The sequence below is a fragment of the Anser anser genome (assembly GCF_964211835.1).
Source record: "Anser anser genome assembly, chromosome: 3".
Lineage (NCBI taxonomy): Eukaryota > Metazoa > Chordata > Aves > Anseriformes > Anatidae > Anser > Anser anser.
In genome coordinates this window covers 39,204,170-39,226,851 of record NC_139722.1, presented here as the reverse complement: position 1 = coordinate 39,226,851, position 22,682 = coordinate 39,204,170, and the positions used below count along the sequence as shown (strand labels likewise).

The following is a 22,682-nucleotide window of genomic DNA, read 5'->3' as shown; positions in this document are numbered from 1 at the left end:
TGCAAGCAGTATCAGCTGATAAGTGGGAGGCTGAAATGTTAAAAATGTCAGTGCAGCAAGACAACGATTTGAAGAGGCCTTCTCTCTTCCGATTACTACTGAGAAGGGATGATATTACAATGAACCTTGTTAAGATGTAATATTCCCACTGGAGAATAATTGATGCTAAGCTAGTGTCAAATTGAAGATCTGAAAGGGACTAATTACTTTTTCTGCTAGGAAGAACTTTCCATTTTGTCACTGCTTCGATACCTGAGCAATTCCATTAATCTCAGAAGTCTGAATCCCAGCTCCCATGCTTAATTTCTACTGGGAATTGAGGGAAATCGCAAAAACAGCCATGCCAGAGCTTACAGTAACTGGATTTAATGTCCTTAAATCAGAAGAAGGTGTCAAAGCACTCTGGACAATCGCTTTAAATTCATTTTTAGGGAGCATGCAGGTAGAAGATGGTGAGTCCAGCCTTGTCTTGCTCATAGGAAACCATTCCTGGTACTTCTCCATCCCCTGCCTACGAGCACTTCTGTGGCTAACATCTCCTCTTAGTGTCAGCAGTCTGATGCCCCAGTGGGTTGGCACACCAGCTGGAGACAGCAGCGCACAGTGCATCCCTCCTTCCCCGGGAGCAGGGTGTCTCCCCGTGGGTGCTGGTTTGGGTACGCACAGCTGGAATGGGGAGCAAGGATCCTACCCCCAGGCTCCTGCACGGTGTGTGCCTTCCCTGATTATCTTGCAAAGAATGAGAGAGAAGTTGGATGAACAGTTTTCAGACAACATGCCACTCTGCGAGAATTCTGCCAGACTGTTTAAAATCAGCCAGATGAAATAAGTTTAATTGCTAAGAGCTTGGAGGAGGGACATTAAACAACATTTCATTATTCTCCAAAATAAAGTGAGAGTTTTGCTAGCCTCCTTGAAGAGCATGAAGATGCCACTTACGTGATGCTTTAAAAATCCAGGAGCTAAATCACATTAGAAGTACCATGCTGGAAGTGAGCTCAGGAGATGATGTGACCTGGCTCCTCCATGAGACAGGGTTAGCCAGAACAGCTCTAATCTGGGAGTGCAGTGCTGTGTTAGCCTGTCTTTTCTTATCCAGGACTGGGCTTTCAGGTCCACTGCAGTGGGGATGAGTGGCCCTCGTGCTTGTCTGCAAAGAGTGACCAGGCACCACAAGAATAGGGGAAAATGAGAAAGATCCCACTTTACCAATACTGGGGTCATTCAAAGTCCCACCAAAGTTAGAAATCTGTAAAGGTGGTGGAAAACCAGAACAGATTTAGATTTACACTCTGTCTTGGCATCCTGGAAAGACTCATTGCTCTGAGGCACCTAGGGAGTAGAAGAGGGCTGGTCCAACTGAAGGTCACCAGCAAGAGCTCCTACCAAACCCAGACCCTTTCCTTGGGTGTAGACCCAGAAGCAATTTGAACAAGAGAAACACTTTATAGTAACTAGAGAAAAGAGCTGCTCTGGACAACAGAGCCCACATTTGAGCCCTATCAGAACCAGGAGAAAAGGCTTTCTCCTCAGCAAGGTTATGTTTGGAATGAGATGTCAGGAAAATGCAATTTTTTGGTGCCATAGGAAGCATGTATATTTGCCTGGATGACATTGGTTTGGCAAAAGAGCCTACAGATGACTCTCTGGAGGTCTCTACATGATCAGAGGTGCCTCAATTCTTTCCAAAGTTGCTGGCTACATCCACACCTACTTGTGAATTCAATGCAAAGGTTAATGCACCTGGGGACAAGTGTTGGCACAAGAAGGTTAACACTAGCGGTAGGCAACTGTTTCAACATACCTGCCCAAATAGATAAGGAAGGATTGAAAGTGCCCTGGAAATGCCTTCAAGGGAAATTTGTGCCTAAACAAGCTGTCAAAATAAGTAATTTGGGATGTTTTTTTGTAGCACACCTGACAGGTACAAAACAGAAATTTAATACAAATTTTGAGAGGGCAAAGAAACGGGGTTAAGAGACACCATTTCTGAGATCCACTAGTAGTCAGCTGTCCAGGGATGTTTCTAAAGACAAAGCTGGTTGAACAAGAAACAAAGACTAGATCTCTGTGTGCTTCAGTACAGAGTCAGATGCAAGGAATCATCAGGGAATGGTTGGCAATTTAATTCCATCATATTAGGGATGGGTAGATGGACGGGATGCAGGACCTATCAGTGGGCATAGCTTGTTGACAAATTTCTTCCCATCTTCTGGCTTCACTGTCCAAGGCAGGCTTTTACACGTATTGCACATTTCAAGCTGTTTTGACACCCTAACATCTTTTTTTTTTTTTTTTTTTTTTTAATATATCTCTATCTGCCAAAAAACATTCCAGCATAATTGAAAATTCAGAATGATTGATTTTCAGGATCATTTTCAAGATCACGCAGTATTGCTCAGCCTTGTGCTGCACACAGTTTCAACCCCATATGCAAGACTTCTTGCCTCATGGAACATCTTAAAATGTTCTATCTAATATGGCCCCAAATTAGATCAGTGTTGGTACTGCTGTACTAGATAGTGAAATTATTTAAATGCTGTTACTTGAAAAGGTCCATTAAGATATTTATTGTTGAATGAACAATGTAAAATCATTATGCTTAAAATAGTCAAAATAAAATTACTTGCATGCTTTGCCTGTTGAAGAAGATACTTTTAAAAAACAGTTCCAGAGAGAAAGCATATTTTTCTGAAAATAGACTATCATATCAACAATACCAGGAAATAAATACAGAAGTAAGAGTGATATTACATGCAGCCAAACTATAATTTATGAAAGAACTATAATATATATTTTTTCTCTTGAACCATTCCCACTGCATGCCTGGGTAGAAAACAATGGCTTGGTTATGAAATAATGGAAATTTTATCCATGTAAATGCCACCCTCACATTAAAATCATCACACAGCTCACAGTCTGCTACCTGCAAGCTTCTCAGGTATAAAGCTAGCAATAAATAGGGACTGTTTTGCTATGGCTCTTAACCTCACAGGAACATCTTATTAAATGATTGTTTAGAATGTGCTGTACACTATCAAACAAAAAAAAAAAAAGAGAAGATCAAAGTAAGCTGCGCTGTAAAAATTAAACGAAGAGAAGAGGTAAATGCCAGCATCTGTATTTTTATCCTACTTCTATGTTTACATTTGAAGTCCAAGCGCCAAAGGCTGTACGGTAGCAACTCTACTGCTTGCTCCTTGCTGTTGTGCTCCATGCTTGTGGCACGGGAGCTGGTCACAGCCCAGGGTGCCCAGAAAGCATGAAAGGAAGATGCAACTTGATTTCATTCATTTTGGGAAGCTGTTTTAGTCAAGGATGCAAACCCTCAGTTTGATCCCCATCATCTGGCTCTGGCTGCTCAGGAACCACCCTTGCAATCCCCACACTTTTCCAGTCCTTCTCTGGTGCCTGGACAGAAGTACCAGCAAGGGGCAGCCAGGACAGATACAACCCTGGAAAATCTCCTTCACATATGAATAGGTTAGGAAGGAGCTTGTCTTGGCTATATTCACATCTGCTGAATTCCCCAAAGTACAGAGAAACAAGGATAATAGCATAAGTAATGGGTTCCTTAAGAAAACTCCCTCAGCAAACAAAAGAAATTGGACTTCAGAAAAGCCAACTCTTACACAAGGCATGAAAGACATTGAAGTAATATTTTATCCCTTATCTGACAGCATATTAATAATTTATTTATGTTCTTAGCAGTTCCCAGACAACGATTGGCTCCAGTGAAGTCTATGGTGCCTAAGGGATGTGCACAAAACCCCAAAGCACATGCAGTGATTGGATCAAGTCCTTACTTCTCCCCTGGACCTGGCGTCTGGACTTGCCCACACTCTAGATTTAAGCTTTCCCGGTAATGCAAAGCAGTGCTGTTATAGTAGCAAGATATTATAACACAAGAACCTCAGCCTCAGCTCCCCCTCTGAGCTTGGCTGTCCCTATGGCTTGGCCAGGACTTTCTCACTTCATTTCTGCACTCCTTCATTTGGCTGCACATCAGCAGTGTTAGGCAGGGTTCTCTGCTAGCACTTATTAACAGGAACACTTAGCAGAAAAGGCACCAGAGTAAGTTTCCGAACACCCATGGGATGCTCTTTGACAGCACAATGCTAGGGGCCCGAGCTGAAAAAGTTGCAAACATCTCCACCAGTAAATCCTAATATACCTATCTCTTGCCCAGCCACAATTTGCTTCAAAGGCGGCTGTGCACAAACCCTTTGTGTATGGCTGATCTGGTTTTATTTATGATTTAATTTTTCCTCCTGTATCAGATACTTCAAATAGTTTCCTTTTTCGCTTTTTTTTCTAGCAAAGTGTTCAAAAATAGTTCTTTCATCAGATAGTTGCGAAAATATGCATGCTTTATTTTTTTAGCATGCGTTTCCCTTTAACAGCTTAGTATATATGTTAAATCATAAGCCTGAGCCTATAAAGAACTATTTATGCTAAATACTGTATCTTCTTCAAAGTGACAATTGAGCTATGCTGTCATTAAAAAGTGTTAAATCCAGCACCCGTTGCTATCAGTGGAAGATCTCTCCCTGTTTTGCTAACGCTTCTGTGCCTACAGAAGAGAAAGTTCGCCTCAGGCTCTTCAGGACACAGACCTTCACAACCAACAGGTGAAACGCAGGGCCTGTTCCACTTCGTTAACAATAACGTGAAAATTACACTCCCCGAAGTCTGGCTCCAAACGCCTCCACAAGCGGGAGCAGTTAGGGCCCTACCCCATCCTCACACCCCCAGCTGTGGTCGCAGCATTTCGGACCCCCCCCGCCCACCTCTGCTCAGCCAAGCAGCAGAGGCCGACCACGGGAGACCTTCTCACAGTGGACTCCAGTCCCAAATTATAGTGCTTTTGGGATTTCTTGTGCTACAGTAATAATTTCCTATTTCTTCCTTTCATGTGGTTTTCTTCTCCTCTGTAAGAGGGGGGCTTTTCCTTTCGTGGCCACGCATTACCCGACACAACTGGGTAACAGCCCTCCTCCCTGTGTCTGCTGAGGGCCCACGGGAGGCATGCAAGCGTGGGCACGACTATTGCTGTTTTTCAGAGGAACACTGTGTGTTTTAATGGCCCTGAAAGCCCGCCTAAGGCTCAACCAGCAGGCGCTGTGGGAGATGCAGCCCAGAGAAAGGCTGGTACGTGCACCGCGAGGATGTGCGCTTGTAGCCCCTCAGGTGAGCAGTACATTCCTACCAGACCCTGCTGCATAACATGTCAAACTATTCAGGAGTTTCTGATTTTTGTTTCAGCTCAGGGATCAAAACCAGTGTCAATTCATGCTTTCAATTCAGCAAGGTAATGCTCAGCATAATTTGATTTTTAGCTGTCTCTTACAGCGTGGAATTCACGCTCATGCTGTACAAAGCCCCAGCCAGCAGCTTCATCAAATATTTACAGCTCCGTGAGGCCTCTTGACTAGTCCGTGCTCTCCTATGAAATGCAACAGCAACAAAACCATTAGTCGTGGCAAAAAGAGAAAGGTGGACACTTGACTCGCTCAACTCATGAAGGCGTGAATCGCACGGATGCCTGCCTGAGCATCACAGCGAGCTGCCTCGAGCAGAGAGGATGCACCCAGCTGGACTGCTTCATCCTGGTAAGGGCAGGCACGTGCTGCTCTGACCCCCAGAAGTTTGGAATCATTGGCTGGAAAATACCTGGTAAAGAAACAGTGCATGCGCCTGTGTGTGTGAACCTTTTCAGACCTTGCTCTTAGTTTCCAAATTGTGTGCTAATTACTGAACCTGCCCTATTTCAACAGTATGAGAAGCGCTTTGTTATGCTATTTCAGTGCTATAATGAAGTGCCTCAGTATATGGATCAAGATTAATTTATTGGCTGTATAAATATGTGTGAATCATGCCCGTGTATTACTGTCACCCATTCCCATGACTGGGTCTTGCTGGGCATTCACCTCTGGTTTTGTGCAAAGGACCAAGGATGTGAAGTTAAGGCACAGGATAGATATTAAGTTTCATGCAAAACTTCACGCATACGAGGAGAAATGATATTACTCAAAAGCACTCCTGCAAGAACACAGTGGTGTTGATATGAAGCTGTCCATTTCAAAATTAAGATATCACACATTTGACTGGCAGTTGCTGCATGTTTGCAACTCAGGAAGACGTGGTTACAGTTAGGCTGTCTACAAAGCTCTCTTTAGGAGAAAACTGAAAGATTTTCATCAAGAAAACACTTGAAGCAAGGCACAAAACATTCAATTCTGTGAAACACAGAATAGTGGAATTATACTGGCAATTTACATGTGAGCTCTGAGTCAGTGCTTTCAGGCAGGCAGTAATTCCACATAAGCATCCCTGATGAAACAGGATCATAAATCTCTTTCTGAATGGTATCTTTCAACTGATGTGCTCGGCTTCAATCTCTTCTCCTACAGGAAAGACACTCAGAGACAGAATAAGAACGGGACCCAACCCACAGAGCACGTTTCAAGAGTGTTTTGCTACGTTGGCCCCCACTTGCATGCTTTTCTTTATTAAAAGCTAGTCTGAACTGATCCTTCGATATTTCAAAATGTGAAAGAGAAAAGAGAAAAAATATGTAATGTAAGAATCGCTGTCTGTGATAGCAGATAGCCTGGCCTGCTTGGAAAAAAAAAGTACATCAGAACCAATAGTAACTTAATGGGAAAAGCTATCTAATTTAGCTTGTGGAGAGGAGTAAGCTTAGCTGACAATAAACAAATGTGTAGGTTGTTAGTTCCATAAATGTATTTTTTTTTCTTTTGCTGCTTGTATTGTAAATATAAAACAAAACCTGCTTCCCAAACAGAAAAAAGGCAGATGTGGAGGCGGGCAGTGTATTTGGACTGGACTGGAGTGCAGAACTGACACCGCATGCGGAACGGCAAGGAGCCCAAAGACACGAAGAGGGTGCCTGAAGGGACAGGAGAGGGACAGAGGGCTCAGGTGGCCATGCTGGGGAGAGCGACTGTCCAACCTGGGTAGCTGCTGCTCATCCCCTCCGAACAGAGCCCATCTTGTCTGAGATGTGGATTCAGGAATGGGAGGCCTTGCTGGGCTTCTGTGACTTCCAGCTCTTAAATCAGCATAAATTGATAAATCAACTAATGGAGTAATTAGAAGCAGTCAACACGATATCCCTTCAGGACATCCAAACCTGGGAAGCCTTACAGGCACAGAAGGAGAGCTGCGTTGTCTTGGGAGCCCCTGGAGAGTGCCTGATGATGGATGGGAGCTTGTGGGTGGTGGACGGGTGGTGGGGCGAGGAAGAGCTTTTCCTGCGGACCTGGGGGAGCAGGCAGACGTGGTGCAGGCCAAGAAGCTGCAAGCTGGGACAAAGGGTCCACCCAGCAGAGGCAACAGAGGAGGAAATGGAGCTCAGAAAGCCCCAGGCAACAGCCACAGCTTTTGTGACTGCCATGTGTCAGACCACGGCTCGCCTTTTAGAGGATGGCCTTACTTTTGGCATTTTGGTCCCCTGTTCTCATGCTGGCTGTGAAGGAACATCACTGAAAACTGTTAATTCCCCACAAGCAGACGTTAGATGTTGGGGCTGATCAATGTGCTTCTGGGGTTTCCAAGCGATTCACAGCCCCAGACAGTTCTGCTCAACCTGACTTTGCTGACTGTGGGACTATGGAAAAATCTCCCTTTGTTGCAGCAGCTTCTTGTCACCTGTGCCCAGTCCCACCCAAGGCCAGGATGTCTTACAGCCTCCTGTGATGCTTTCAGGGCTGCTGAGTGCCCCAGCCCGGACCCCATGGCCAAGTGCTCCTGCCAAGACTTCGACAGCGCTGAGCTGCAGGACCTAAGCCCTTCGCATGCCTTGTAGGGTCAAATCCTACAAGCTCTCCTGTGCAGCCCTGTGAGATATCACAAGAGGGCTGCCAGGTGAGCTGCTTCCCCTCCTATAGCTGTGCAGTTGATTATTCTCAGCTCAGAGCAGTGCTTCCTACCTGGCCTTCTGCAGATCACATCTCCAGTTCATCTCAGCTGCGTTTAAATTCTGACCTCACCTGCCTCTGCCAAATTTCCCACCCCAACACCCCCCAGAGACCCTGCACTTCTTACTGCCATGACTGTCAAGAGCACCAAATCAGCCATGAGAAGAGGTTCAGAAGGGCTAACTTACTGGCTGCTTGCACAACTAAAACCCCGGGCAGGTGGTCAGCCTCGCACAGGCCAAACCCATTGAATTCACGAGGGCTGCTCACAAGCAGGCATATTTACGTACTTTAGTGTGTGGACAATAGGTGCCAGGCTGTTTAATATACTGGTCACTCGATTAAAAAGAACCGGCTTAATATTTTCCGTCAAGATAGGCCAGGGATTAGTTTGACAGACTTAATGTAATTACATGGAGATGAGTTTGGCCCGGTGACCTTTTTCTTTATCATCGTGTCTTCCCAGTGTTTGATCAATGACTTCAAATAGCTTTGAACTGATTTAAGGCTTTCCTCACTGTTTGCTTTGAGATCTTGTTCTCCATTTTTAATAAACAAGACTGCACCCTTTTTGTTCTGGAAGGGACCCTCATGTCTTAAACATATCAGTCTTGCAGGGAGGTTATGCTAAATCCAAACCCCTCAGACAAAAGAGCTGCAATTGCCAGGTTCCCCTTCTACATCCTCATGGAAATGCCTGGATATATTGTTTCAGCAAAAGTCTAGGATCAGGGAAACACGAGATTTAAAACAAATATCCACTGCCCTTAGGTGGCCACTTGGTGAAGCTGGTGGTTTTTAGAGGAGAAAAACCCAAAGCTTCAAGGCTTCGACAGCACCAGGCTCAAGCTCAGAGCTGCTGAACCAACACTGCCTCTGCTGTGCCTGATCGCTCCCAAAGCTGTTATAATAGCAGTACAAGCAGAAGTGCCTCGGAACTTTTCTTGGAGCTCTTAAGTACAAATGCAGGCATGTTTATCTACTTTCTGAAAAAACAGAAAAAAAAGAAAGCTTCTTGAGGGTACAGGTGATTTCAGCATGCGCAGGACTTCCTCAGGAGGGGAAAAACAGGGAACAGTTAAGCACAATTTTCTCTAATTTTTAAAGGAATCAAAGAGTTCCTTGCAGAAGAATCAAGCTATTTAGAATAACTCTTTGGACATCATAATTATATAACGTTCTCTTTTCTTAATGCTTGAAAGTGCTTTGGTTCCTGACAATCACCTATGTATTCGGTGATTGTAAAATAATTGCAGATCATCATTTTACCAAATAAGAGATTCTCTGGGTGTTTTTTTTTTTTTTTTTTTTTTTAAAGTTGGATGGCTCATGTAAAAGTTGCCCTCCTAGGTTCCGAAGTTTGAGAGAAGACTGAAATGCAAAGATAGACCACAGCCAGCTCATGATCGCAGAGGGCTGCTGGCTCCTATGAGGTTGTTGCCTGCATTTCCAGGAAAAACCCAAGGCACTGGTGATTTCCTAGCTCTTGCACAGGGAGGCTGGTGATGCCGTTCAGTCCATGCTTCCCTGATTCAGTCTGCATTGAACTCCTGAATGAGCTTGATTCATCCGAGTGAATGTTTTTCAAACAGGACTTAAGCCCTGGTTCGGGAAAGCACGAAAGCACATGTTCGCCTTGAGCCACTGAGTAATTCCGCTGAAGCCAACGGCACCTCAGCCCTCACCAGCATTATACACGGGCTTTGCTGGCCAGAAGCCATACGTACGTGTTTCTCTAAGGGAAAGTAGTGCAGTTCTCATACCATCAGAGTTGCAATATTTAGTGTTTTTTGCTTTTTCTTTCACCTGGAGCCCTGGGTTTTGGAGTGTATGAGTGTGTACCCATTCCAGCTTTGTTCTTTTAAAACTGAAAATTTCTGAAAATAGGATTCCCAACCACCAGGAAATATAAAAATGCAGATGAAATGCCCTGTGCTTTCAGTAGCTGATTATTTAGAGGGGGTGTGGGCCTGAATCAAGGATTTTGAGCATGAGGTTAATGGCAAACACTAAAACAAATGAGCTCTGTTCTCTGCCCCATGCAGTCTCTCTCCACATACACTCAAGGACCCTCCGCCCGGTCTGTGACCAAGGGAAGATCCCTGCTCCACCTGCTGCACATCTGGGGCCACGGGGACTAACAGGTAGGCAGACAGCCCAGCAGCTGTATTTCACTTCCCCGGAGCTCCAGCCCTGAAGCGAGGGGCACGATGCCCCTTGCTCAGCGCCGGGAATCACCGACACTTCCCATGCCCTGCGCATCTCCCAGACGCTCAGCCCCCAGCCGCGGACGCGAGGGCAGGGAGCTGCCCTTTCCATGCACCGAAAGAAAAGGGTGATGCATCTCAGAGAGGGACCCACAGCACCACAGACAACGAGCAGGGACACTCGGACAGCCCAACAGAGCCCCGCAGCAGCGCTGGGTACCGAGGATGCTCTGCGGGATGCTCACCGCCACCTGCCCCATGCCGGGACCCCAATGGGAACCGTCTCAAGCCCACGGAGGAAAACTCGGCAATAAGTACGCTGTCAGGAGGGGGCTGTTCCCCTGCGGTGCCCCCCGGACACCCCGCAACCTCCCACCCCAACACCCCCGGGCACTCACCTGCGCTCCGGCGGCAGCAGCTCCGCTCCCCCCCCCGGTCGGGGGTCTCTCCCGGAGGGGAGGGGGGATATTTTGGGGGAACGGGGAGGGGGGGTGGGGGGGGGATGTCCCCCCGCTTGCCCTCAGCCCGGCAGCCGCGAGTGCGGCGCGGCCCCCCCGGCGGTGGGGATTTATCGGCGGGCGGAGGAGGGGGCCGGCACGCCGCGCACGGCCGCTTCGGGGCGGGGGGACGCGGGGAGGGGGCCGGGCTGCGGGGAGCCTGCGGCGGCTCCGCACCCGCTCCGCACCCGCTCCGCACCGCCGGGGGCACGGCGCCGCCCCCGAGCCCCTCCGCGCCCGCCAGGGGGCACCGCCGCCCGCTGCCGGGGCCGGGGTCGCGGGGAGCTCGCCGGGCACCGGGGCGAGCGCTGACCGCAGCCGCCGGGCGCGGAGAGAGGCTTGGGTGCCGCGGGGGTTTGGCGAGGGTTCCCCGCAGAGCGAGGGGTTGGGGTGAGGTTGAGACGGGGGTCCTGCAAGGCTGCCGGTTTCCTGTGCGAGGGCGGGTGAGCGGGGTGCCAGGAAAATGAGGAGTGGGGAGCGGAGGTGAAAGCACCTCTGCTTTGTCTAGGGAAGTTGTCGCTATCCAGGGGTCATGCCATTTCCCACAGCTTTAGAAATATTTATATGTATATTTTGAACGTGGAGTGGCGCTGATTTAAACCCCGTTCGCAAAGCCTCTGCTCCCGTCTCTCCTGCTTTACCTCAGGAAGAAGGAGGTCTTCTGCTCCGCTGCTTTCTGGTGAAACGTGGCCGAGGCTACTGGAGGGCTCCGTGGTCTGAAATGGGAGTGGAAGATGACACGGGGCAAAAATCTCCAGGTCTCTTTAATCATGGCTTTCATATCCTCCTCAAATTTTGAACAACAGGGGAATGAAATTCTCGGACATTTTTTATGGTCATCAGTTCTGGAGAGATTTTCTGCCCAGGACCTCCTCTACAGTTCCCAAGGTCTCCTACTTATGTTTAGGGGAAGGCTGCTGTGAGTTCATGCAGTGCCAGCCATAACAGGGCCATAAACCCCAGTGGGGCCATCATCATGATGGTAAGACAAACAAAACCTGTTAGCTGTAGTATTTATTCTGACACGTGCACGACTGAATAAAACAAGTTAGGGCACAGCTCCGTTCTGGTCCATGGCCCAGGCAGGGACCCCATATCCCACCCGTCCCCCTGACCACACCACAGCCACAGGTAGGACAAACCTCCAGCAGCAGGAGGTGGCTGCGTCCATCACGTTCACGAGGAGAGCCCTCCGGCCAGGGTGCCTGGCAGTACAAATGTAGATGTGAAAATTAAAAGCAACGTTATGCAAATACGAAGCATGGAAGGAAGGATTTAAAGGAAGACAATGGTCCCTTAATGAAAGGCACAAACATCAGTCACTCACAGCTGAATGAGTACAAGTTGATCCGAAGCTGAGTGGAGTGACAGCCCAGAAAGCTTCGTATTAAGTCAATTAAATCCCATTATTCTTATTTTTTTTTTTTTAATAATTAAATTAATTTCATGTGACTGTGAAGGGAGCTGGAATGACTGCCAAAAACTGTTCTTGTCACAGGCTACAGAGGCAGGATTAGTCAGTAATTATGGCACCTGGCTGGTGCTTGGGAGAGGTGGGTTCTGCTTTTCGGCATGCGTGGCCCAGTTTGAGTCCTGTAAGCTCTGTTTGCCTCAGCTTCCCAGCTCTGAACGGCAATAAAAGGGCTCTGCATGCCCCCAGAGGCATGCAGGACGGGGAGGTGTCACCACAACCAGACCATCTCTTGCAGTGCTCCTCAGACCTGGTCTGGGCGTACCTGTAAGTGCAGGACAGAGAGCACACTGAGTTGCTTCCTTTTGGATAGTCACGTACGCATCGCCATGAAAAGGGAGCTGCGTTTCTGATGAGCTTTTACTTGCATGCGCTTGCTCAGACAGCCACACTTCCATCACAGCAAAGCTGCAGACACAGGAGGAGAGGCAGTATGATGAAATCTTTTTTGGGGTTTGTCACAGTCTCCCTTACTTCACTTCAGGACCATTCAGATGTAACTGGTCATATCAAATCATGCCACTTTGGACAGGAAAAGTCCAGCAGGGAATTGCTGGCTGGTTGCTACCTGCACACATACCTACTCTTTCTTCGACGTATTGCCCTTTCCCAGTCCTTTCTTTGCAGGCAGGTTGCTGCTTCTTTCCTAGGAGATCATTGGAAATGTCACCAGGTATGTCTCCGCAGAGCTGGAAGGAGCCACTGGAGTGCCTGTTGGCAGTGTGCTCCATAATCCCCTCCCTTCAGTCTGCAGGGCTGAGTGCTCAAATGCTAATGCCCTGCATGTGGGATTTGTCTGCCTTGAGCTTTTGACGTTGTAAGTTAATCATCTGCATGCAAACTTGTCACCTAAGGCTCTCCGTATAGTTAATGGAGAGAAATAGACACCTCCAGAAGGCAACTCATCTCATCCATCTTGGACATCTACGTGGAGATGAAATGAGCTGCCTTTTGGAGGTGCCCATTTCTCTCCAGCGAGTCTGAAGCGAGCCCGGGGTGACTGGCTTAGATGGAGGTGATTAACGTTCGGATGCGTACAGTTGAGGTGAAATGAATCTCACCCCTTTTGAGTAATTCTCCTGGTCATGACCTAGCCGTGATTGAGAACCTCTTTTCTGCATACCCTATCAAATCCTAGCTAGGGGCAAATCTGAGCTGCTTTGCCGCTTTCTAGCAAAGAAAAGCACTGCTGATCAGTCAGATTGATTTTATTTAGAAAGGGGCAAAGAAATGTTGTAGAAGCAGGTTCCAGAGGTGCCATTTCTCTCCGGGCTGCTCCCACCCAGCCACCCATCTCTACACCACGTCTCTATATCACTCACAAACAGGTGATCCCAGGTAGACTTTTGCCTACACTAAAGCAAGTTCTTCAGCAGAAGAGGGATCCAAAAACTCACTTTCAGGGCTCTTGCAGCTCTCTGAAGCACCTTGTGCTGGCTACAGGCAAATGATGAGGTGCGGTAGGAGGTGACCACTGGGCTTACTGGAGTCCTTCTCTCAAAGTTACCTCTTTCCCCAGCTCAGCACACAGTCCATCCTCCTAAGGACATAATCCTTTTTTGTCTTCTATGAAAAAGTGATCTATTTGTGCCCAGTAATTGCCCTGCAATTACTCTTCAAAAGCAAATTTAAAAAAAAAAAAACAACACAACAGCATCCTCATTTAATTTGGATTAAACTCTGCAGTTAAGAGCTGATAGAAGATACCAAAAATGCCCGTATAAATGCTGTGTATTTTTATGTTTGAGCTTCTCAGAATTGCTGCCAGGCCGATGTTTGCCATGGGTGGTCCCTGGTCAGATGTAGTGCTAGGGCCCTGAAGAATAAACAGATGATACTTTTGCAGAGAGAGGCATAGCTGCCCTTTTCAAAAATACTGTCCTAATAAAAGCTGCTGAAATTCAAAGCTTGGCAGGCTCTTATTCCTCAGCAAGAAGAAGGCAGCAATGGGTCACTACCGTGCTGTGGCTTTGGGGGTCCTCACTTGTCCCCACATTGGTGCTGCACCCTCCGGTGCCTTGGTGCCATCAGTGTCATCTTCCTTTGAACAAAATGACGGTGACATGGCACCAGCACAGCCTTCTGGCTCTGCTGGGCTGGGGCAAAGCCTCTCTGTGACTTGTTCATTTGCACAGTGGTCAAAATAATTATGCATCAGCTTACACGTGTGCCCTGCTCTGGGTGCTTTCCTTCCATCTCCATCAGCGGCACTGGTAAATGCTCAGCAAATGTCACCCTTACTCCATTGCTGTCACTCTGCTGCTTTGCAGGCTCGTCTATCTTGTAGCCTCCTCCCAGCCTCAGCAGCTCATGCCTGTACAGGCAGCTCATTTACTGCTCATGGCTGGTAGGGGATCTGCTTTGGTTAATGCTTTCGCAACGTCTTAGTATGATATATCCCAGCCGATGCTTCACCAAGGCTGACTTGTCACAGGCTTTTGACTTGGTTGCAGCCAACCTGGTTGCATTGCAGTCTGCTGTACACAAGCTCCAGCTCCTCTGAATCACACCTTTGGGATTCACACCTCCACGCTGGGAGCGTGGAGGGCTTTCTAGAAGAGACGGGAAGTTGATGGACCACTATACATATTTTCCTGGCACTTGGATTTGGAAAAAGATGTGAAAAATATATACTTGTAGTTAAGGGTCTTCTAAACTCCACAAGAATGCACTTGAAATTTGGATTTTCAATAGCATGAGTGTTGTTATCACAGAAGAAGTTTTTGTGGACACCTTTCCGAAATTGATAAAAGCCCCTTATGATGATTAAAATGTGATCAAGCACACAACACAGAGTGCTCCTGCCGGAGGACTAAATATTTCTTATTTAACTGGCATCTAAAATTAATTCATAGAATCCTAGAATCACAGAATATCCGGAGTTGGAAGGGACCCACAAGGACCATAGAGTCCAACTCCTGGGTCCCTGAAGGACCATCAAAAAAACAGGCCATGTGTCTGAGAGCATTGTCCAAAGTATTTGGACAGTCCCACACAGAGAGTGTCCTAAGTATGATATTTAGTCATATTGTACAATGATGGAATAATTTCTTTTTATCTATTATTTTTCTGAAAATTACTGGTATTCTGACAAACCACTACAAAGAAATTCTTCTAGGTGGCTTTCGTACTACAAGATATGGAATACTCCAAACAGCATCTTGAAGCCTTGAAAGTCTGTATTTTATCAGCCTGATTAAAAAATAAAATGAAATGCGAAGACACTGAGCAAATGGTTGTAGTCAGCTATAATTCAAAATTTGAATGCACAGAAGTTATGTAGTAAAGAAAAAAATGTGGAAAAAACACATCAGTTTCACACTGAACACACAAAACAAGGCATGTATAAAGCTGATTGCAGGCAATAGCTATAGCTTATAAAATCTTCCAGGATAAAAGCTTTATGTAATTTATTTTTTTTCTTTCTTTCAAAAAACTGCCCCAAAACTTTGACTCATTTTGGCAACACCCTGCAGCTTATCTTTTGTATCTTTTGGCAACACCCTGCAGCTTATCTTTCGTATCTATCCCAGCTACTGAGGGCACGCCTGTGATGACTGCAAATTTCACACTGCAGCGTGCTCTGTTATCATGGATTAAATAGTTACTTCAGATGCTATTTGGGCACGTTGTACGTTTCTTAGCCTGGCTGTAACAGGGATACATCACTGACTCAGGATGCATTTTGAGAACTCTCCCATCGCCAACGCCGAATGGTTAAACAGTGATGTTGAACTGGGAGATAAATGGAGGTGGGGACAGTGTGATCCCTTAATAGGGATGTATCTCAGCATGAGTTTACGAGAAGATGAAAAGAAGACGATACTCAGCTGCCACAATTTTGTTTCAGTCTGACATTCTATTCAGTCACCTCGACTTGATTTGTTTTAAGTCTTTTCAGACACTTTTATAGCATGATTTTCATTGCACCCAAAGCTTGCTGAAGTTGATGAGAAAACTTTCCCGACGTGTGCTGCATCACACCCTTGTGCAGAGCATCTCCGGTCAGACATGCTCTCTTCTATTCCTACCCTTCCTTTAGCAAATACTTAATAGCATTTTCCATTATCTACCTGGAACACACTAAAGGTGTCAATGTCCAGTGACAGGTTCACTAAATAACAGGATTTTATTACTACCGATCAAAGATGCGTTAGGATCTAAACATGCAGGAAAGTTTATGGGCCAAGGAGGTACGTGGAGTTTTGGAGAACGTGTTTTAGGACAACAGCTGCAAGCAATTAAGTGAATAAATCCTTCACATCCTTACAGCTCTGGCTAGCCAGATAGGTAACTTCACCACTGCTGGGTCACACAAGAAGCCACTGCTGTCCCATTTGACGGCACTGCCCCAGCCAGTGAAGCTGACACCCTCTCTCTGTAAACTATTTGACACGGCAGAGCCTATTTTGGATATGCTGCTGTTAGGAACGGTGGTTTTTATGGGTCATGTCTTTCTCGAGCGTGCGTGGCAAGTTTGTTTTGCACAGCACTTGTTGGTGGTGGTCACCCAATTCCCTGCAGGGGCTGTCGGGTGCATCCCAGCTGCTGAGGGTGGCTGCTCAGTCGAATCGCTGACAAGATGACAGCTTTGTCTCCTTCTCAGGGCCCTCATTTGGTCCCTTGGTCTTACTCCCCTCTATTCCTAGAGAAAACAGAGTGTGTAATTTACAATTACAATTTATGTGCTTGTGGGATTGTTCAATACAACACACGGATGAATGATAAAACTCAGGCATCCTCATGAGAAGAGGTGCTGTGGTGCTATGGGATCACAGAAGGAGAAGCAGACATGCCTTCTTCATCACACCAGCCCAGGCTAAAATCTAATGACATGGGCAGGACATTTATGCATGGCATCCTGCAGCTATTGCACACCCCATCACTACCAAGCAGTATTTTCTTCTAGTCTGTATTCCTTTAGGCTCATCTCATTTGGTCTGTTATTTTACAGAGGAGGCAGGTGGAGAATTCCCAGAGAGAAGAATAATATAAATGGAAATAAACTTCTCTGTGCAATCAAGCTAAACCATCTGGATATAATCCAAACACATTTGTTGCTTGAGAAGTTCCAGGTACCGGTATGTACTACCCAGCTCTCCACATTTTCCTTATCTTATGCATCATTTTGTTCTTTTTCCCCAAGACCTGCCTCTATTTCTAGTGGCAATTTGTAATGACAGAACATTTGCAATCTCTCTGACAATGCAGCTAACAGTACTTGAAATGTACTGTGTAGTGTCCACTAGTTTTTTTCTTTCCTGCATTATTAGATCTGCTTACCCCAATCTTCTGAAATCCCGTGCTGGTCCGTTCCTTCTAGAGTCTCCAACTTCCTTTATTTTTGTTTAAATTCACACACTTCTGATGGATAAAAATAACAAAGGTTCAGTCTGCTGACATGAGGGCCATCACTAAAACAGGATTTGTTCAGTGCCTCTTTCACTAAAAGGTTGCCCCACACATCCTTCTGGAAAAGCACTGCTCAGACAGAGGTGAGCCGTGGAAGGAACTGAGGTGCTTTTTAAAAACATAAATGTCTTTGTCTGCACCTTTACGCCTCCAAAAGCTCAATGGAGGACTGGCTCGGGCTGCTATGGTCCTGAAGCACTTTTCCATAATGGATCTAGATGCACAGTAGCGCAACCTGACATTTCATTATTTTTAATAGTGTTATTGCTGGAAGGACCTGCTGATGCGAGAGCACATTCCAGCAGCAGGCGGGGTATTAATGTGGAATCACGGCAGCAAGTGCTGAAAGATATGTGGCCGGGAGAAAAGGCAGTGCCACCGGCAGGATACAGTACATCAAGTAAGATTCAATTACACAATATTTATAGTTCCATACCTTCTGTTTCAGGGGTGCGCAGCTGCAAAGAAGGAAGAATAAACCTCTTCTCCTATGATTGCCTCCATGGGGCACCCAGTAGCTCATTAGCAGTAGCACTTTCACGACCAAGGAGAGAAAGGACTGCCCTGTGTGCTAATTTCTGTGTCAGAGACCAAAGTTGCTTCTGATGTGAACGCTGCTGGGAGCACAACCTTGCAAAATCCACAGCACCTTGATCACCATATTAGTAACAGAATACAGAGCTGAACTTGCCTGCTGTCCTGGATCAGATACACCAGATTTGGGTATGGATGCTGCCAAACTGGGACCAAGGGGCAGGAGGTAATTCAGGCAGGGTTGCCCACCTGGGAGGAGATGAATGGAGGTTCAAGACTGGTGAAAAGGAGGGACAAGAAATGGGAGAAGTGATAACAAGGACAAAGGGGTACTCATCACGTGCCCACAGCTGAAATCAGGGCAATAAGCCCACTTGTTGCTCAGACCAGAGCATGCGAGTCAAACCTGCCTTGGTGGCTGGGTGCTTTCCCTGGTCTGCTAGGGGACCTGGGGGTGGAGGAACCCAGGACCCTGGTCGCAGCTTCAGATGCTGTTACACATTTGTGGCGAGCACTGCCAGATGTCCTCAGCAGCCAGGGTCCTGCGTTCATGGACCACATGAGTTTCCCATCAGTCTCTGGCTTTTACACGTCACCAGAAGGTCCTAACTCCATCTCAGGTGCAATCACAAATGGCCTAAAATGGTCCTGAGACCTGTGTCCTAAAACACAAAGTCAGCATCAGGAGATAGTAAGAGTGATTTCAATGCCAGTGGCCAAACGCAGTGTGGCAATACTTAAAACTTGAGCAGCAGAATGTGTCGGAAGTGCTCTGCAGAAGCAGGAGCAGCTCAGGGCTGTCAGCTTTTAATGTATTTATCTGCCGTGGTCCAAACACCAGCCTGAAAACAGCATGAGCATTAGAAGAGGGAAAAGCCTTGGCCACAGCCCAGCTGCAGCAGCAGACGTTGACATCTCAGTCCAGAAGGGAGAGCGTGAGCTGAGGTGTGCAGGAGCTGGCAGGGCAGAAACGCGTCCCAGTGAGCACCTCCACAGCTCAGGAGATCTCCCTGGGGCCCACAGGAGAGGGGGGAGCCCCAGGAAGCAGGGGAGATGGAGGAGGCCACCGCGTCTTATCTCAGGTGATCATATCTCAAAGATGCCTGCTTCTGCAGTGAACTGCAAAAACGTCTCTACCTACTCAGGGGCCTAAGCGGGAAAATTTCTGCAATGGGCACCAAGTGCGCAATGGTGATTGACTCTAACAGGGCAAATTTGCAAGAGGAATAATCTCCCCTTATCTCTGAAATATGTTTTAGATACTTTCACTACTTTATATTCTCCTTTTTTTGCAGAGTGGTATAATCCCTCAGCATAATCGTATAATTCGACCCTGTGCTAACCCCCCAACTGACTCCAATGTTTAGTTTTTGTAAAACAAACAAACAAACATGAAGAGCAATTGCTTAAATTTGTATAAATATTTAGGAGGATTTTTTAAGCCCCCCCTCCTGCTCCTGACTGTCTGATGGTTAGATGCCAGCTGAGATAGCTGAGTCGAAGTGCCAAAACCTCTGGCCAGGATTACATTACAGAGGGTTTTGTGTGCTGCTGGAAATGGGGAATATTTAATTACAGCAAACTCCCTCGAGACAGGATGGGATGGGTCATATGAACACCGCAATCTGTCTGCTGCAGGTAAGCAAGTCATGAATAAAAATGTACTCTAATTTAGGAATGTAAATAGAGGGATGCCTGCTTTGAAGCACGGAGGTCCGAACATTTTAAGCACCATTGTACGAATAAAGCAAACAATTTTGTACAGCAGTTTGGGCTCAGAATGGGCCTTGGCTAAATCCACTTTCCCATAGTGAGGTTTCAGGGGACATTTAATGATGCTGCTAACAGCACTGCGCAAAGCACAGCAACCAGTTACTTCCTTTTAACTTACAGCAGCATTTTTAACTTAAAAAATAATAAATAAATAAAAGTTACATGCACATTGTTCAGATTTTGGCTATAGAAACAGCACTTCCAGTTAGCTTTGCATGATGGCTAACCCAAATTCACAGTCTTTGTCTCATTTAATATCACCTGCTACTTTGGGAGGATTTTTTAGCCTGTTACTCACTTTGATTTGATGATGCCTAAGTGGGAAGGGTAAAGGCCCTGGGGATGGACTTTCCATGTGGGCCTGGCTGCCTCGCTGGGATGGAGGCACAGACTTTGGCTTTGAGTCCCTGCAGTGCCTGCATTCATGCTGTGTGAGCACAGCTTCACCCAGGACGAGTCTCTCCTCATCTTCACTTTTGCTGATGGAGGCATTTCATACCCAGGTTTACCTTCTCTCCCTGCTCCACTGGGTGGGAATGGCCTAGGGAGTCAGCTCAGCCCTCCTTTGGGGAGGAACGGTGAGAAAATGGTTTCTCACAACATAGGCAAAGATGTCAGCTGCTGTGGCACATCCTGAAGGCACACATTAAAATGTGGTAAATCCTTGTGTATGAGTAACAGAACATTTTAAGGAGTAGTGTTGCAGAACAGAGGGAGAAGTGAGCGTGCCTTCACGGCCATCTTGGGCCACTCCGATGCGGATGCGCTCAGCCTTCAGATCCACCCACGGATGCCTCCTTCTGCAGGCTCTGAAAGGATCTGCTGCTAGTGGGAGAACAAAGAGTGGGGGGAGAGGGATGCTCTCAGGATGACAATTGCAGGCCAAGGAGAGGTCTCTGAAGGAGGCCCGTAGCTATGTGCCCATCACGGCTAGCAAACAATAGGAGTAGTGCCAACACAATGATTTATGATTATATACACGCACTTCAGGCTTCATCTTCCTACCTGGATGTGGTTTTTATTTTTATTTATTTTTTATTACTCCCAAAAATATGTTGTTTCCATCCATGAACACAAGCTCAGCTGGCGAGTAAAGAAATTGCAGAGCTAATGTGAGTAGTTTTCTTTAGTGTTACCAACCAAGTTCCGGATCTCTTGAGCTTTTATGCGGGAAAGTGGTTAAAAATTAGGTATTTTCACTCCATCCATTTCAGCTTTGTTGGCGTGGCACAAACCATCTCACATAGAAACAAAAGAAAATCAAAGACAAAAGTTCAAGCAAATCAATTTGTTTTTTCTTCTTCATGCCTTTGCAGGGGTACTGGTAAGCAGTTAAGATGCTTAGCAAGTGGGCTTAAGATGCCCACGCAAGGCATTACCACGTATTTAGCAAATAGCCATGGAAGTCCACTGTGAGCTAAACTGGAGCTTGCTCGTTATGTTCCCTGAGGATTTTTTTTTCTTTTTTTCCTTTTCAAATACCTCCTAAATTCACCCACAGCCAGCTCTTTCACATGGCACAGTCAGTGACACAACCTCCTCTGCAAAGACTGATGTACCTATACAGACAAGGAGATAGATGCATAAGCAACCTTAGTAGCATTCATAGGTTCCTAGCAGGAGAGTTTGCTTTAAAGGCTGCACCAATTAGTATTTTACAGTTGCCTAAATGGTAATCAGAAAACAAATAAACAAAACAAACAGATTCTCAGAGGTTAATATTTATTTTTTGTGCCTACCTCGCCACTTATTTATTTATTCATTCGTATTTAAGCAGGATCATCACTTGCCTTTGCTTTAACGAGATACTACAAAGGTGTTGCTGATCATTTAGCAATCTCAGTTAAAGCAGAGAGGATATCTTCCCTATTAACGTGCAGGGGGATCTCGCCCCTCGAGTAAAATATATGGGGCACAAGTCGGGAGGGATGGGGAGGGTTTGTCTCTCATGCAAGCTGGTTTTTTTTACTTCATGCCACTCTGTCATCCACTCTGCATTTCTCATGTATGTTTTCAGCAGACTCCACATAGCTTTCAGGTGTGTGCAGCTGCAACTTCCATGCTCAACTACAGTTTGTTCTTTTCTGCAACTTTTACTGGACTTGAATGAGATATCCATGTTCTGTACCTTTGTGACCATCTCCAACTCTGTCATCCTCTTTTGTTCAGAAGGTGAATCCACTTAATAATGTGATTTTTTTTTGCATTTCACTCTTCATGTTACTCACAAATTGCTGTGAAATGCCAGTACAGCCCTTTCAGCTCCATGTTGCCAACCAAGCTTTCCTCTGCCAAGTTTAAGATGAGCTTCTTGAGATCAGGAACTTGGCTAGAAGGTGACCTTTGTGGTTGATATATGACATGAATATGACAAGCCATGGGGTTTTGGCTACTCCAGCAGGAAAACCCAAATACCAGCACCATTTTGCTCCCGTTCACTCAGCCGATTGCTGGTGTCAAATCAGACCCTTCGTTTACCAGCAGGAATGGAGCCAGAGGTGTGACAAAGCCATTACTTGTGTATCGTGCTATGCAGCCATTCCTCGTGGTGCTGTGCCCTCGGGGTGCCCTCAGGGTATGTGCTCGGTGGTTGCCACCCTTGCCAGCTAGTGGTGGATCCCTAAAATCGTGCTGCCTCAGCTGCCACCGCAGGAGCACACCACCTGAGCAATGTCCGTGCTGACAAAGCTGGGGGCAGCGTCAGCCAAAGATAACTTACATGTAGAAGCTGGCAATGGAAGAGAAGTTGTCCCACAGTGATCTCTCAGGCTGTTCCTCAACTGATCCGTGCTTTGTAGCTCATTGGAATCCAAGATATGTCCCTCCTGTCTCCCAGTTCTTAGCA

General features: G+C 46.5%; 1 protein-coding gene across 3 annotated transcripts in view; it reads right to left on the bottom strand.

Moving 5' to 3' along the window:
• The window catches only part of HTR1E (5-hydroxytryptamine receptor 1E), a 32,631-nt gene extending 21,784 nt beyond the window's left edge, over positions 1-10,847 (bottom strand). For 2 of the 3 annotated variants that reach the window (XM_083829230.1, XM_083829231.1), the window contains exon 1: positions 10,549-10,829. The gene's annotated coding sequence lies outside the window, so the exon portion shown is untranslated. Of the gene's footprint in view, positions 1-10,548 lie in introns of all 3 variants that reach the window. The other variant, XM_083829229.1, reaches the window with a different exon arrangement.
• Between the last annotated feature and the right edge of the window lie 11,835 nt (positions 10,848-22,682).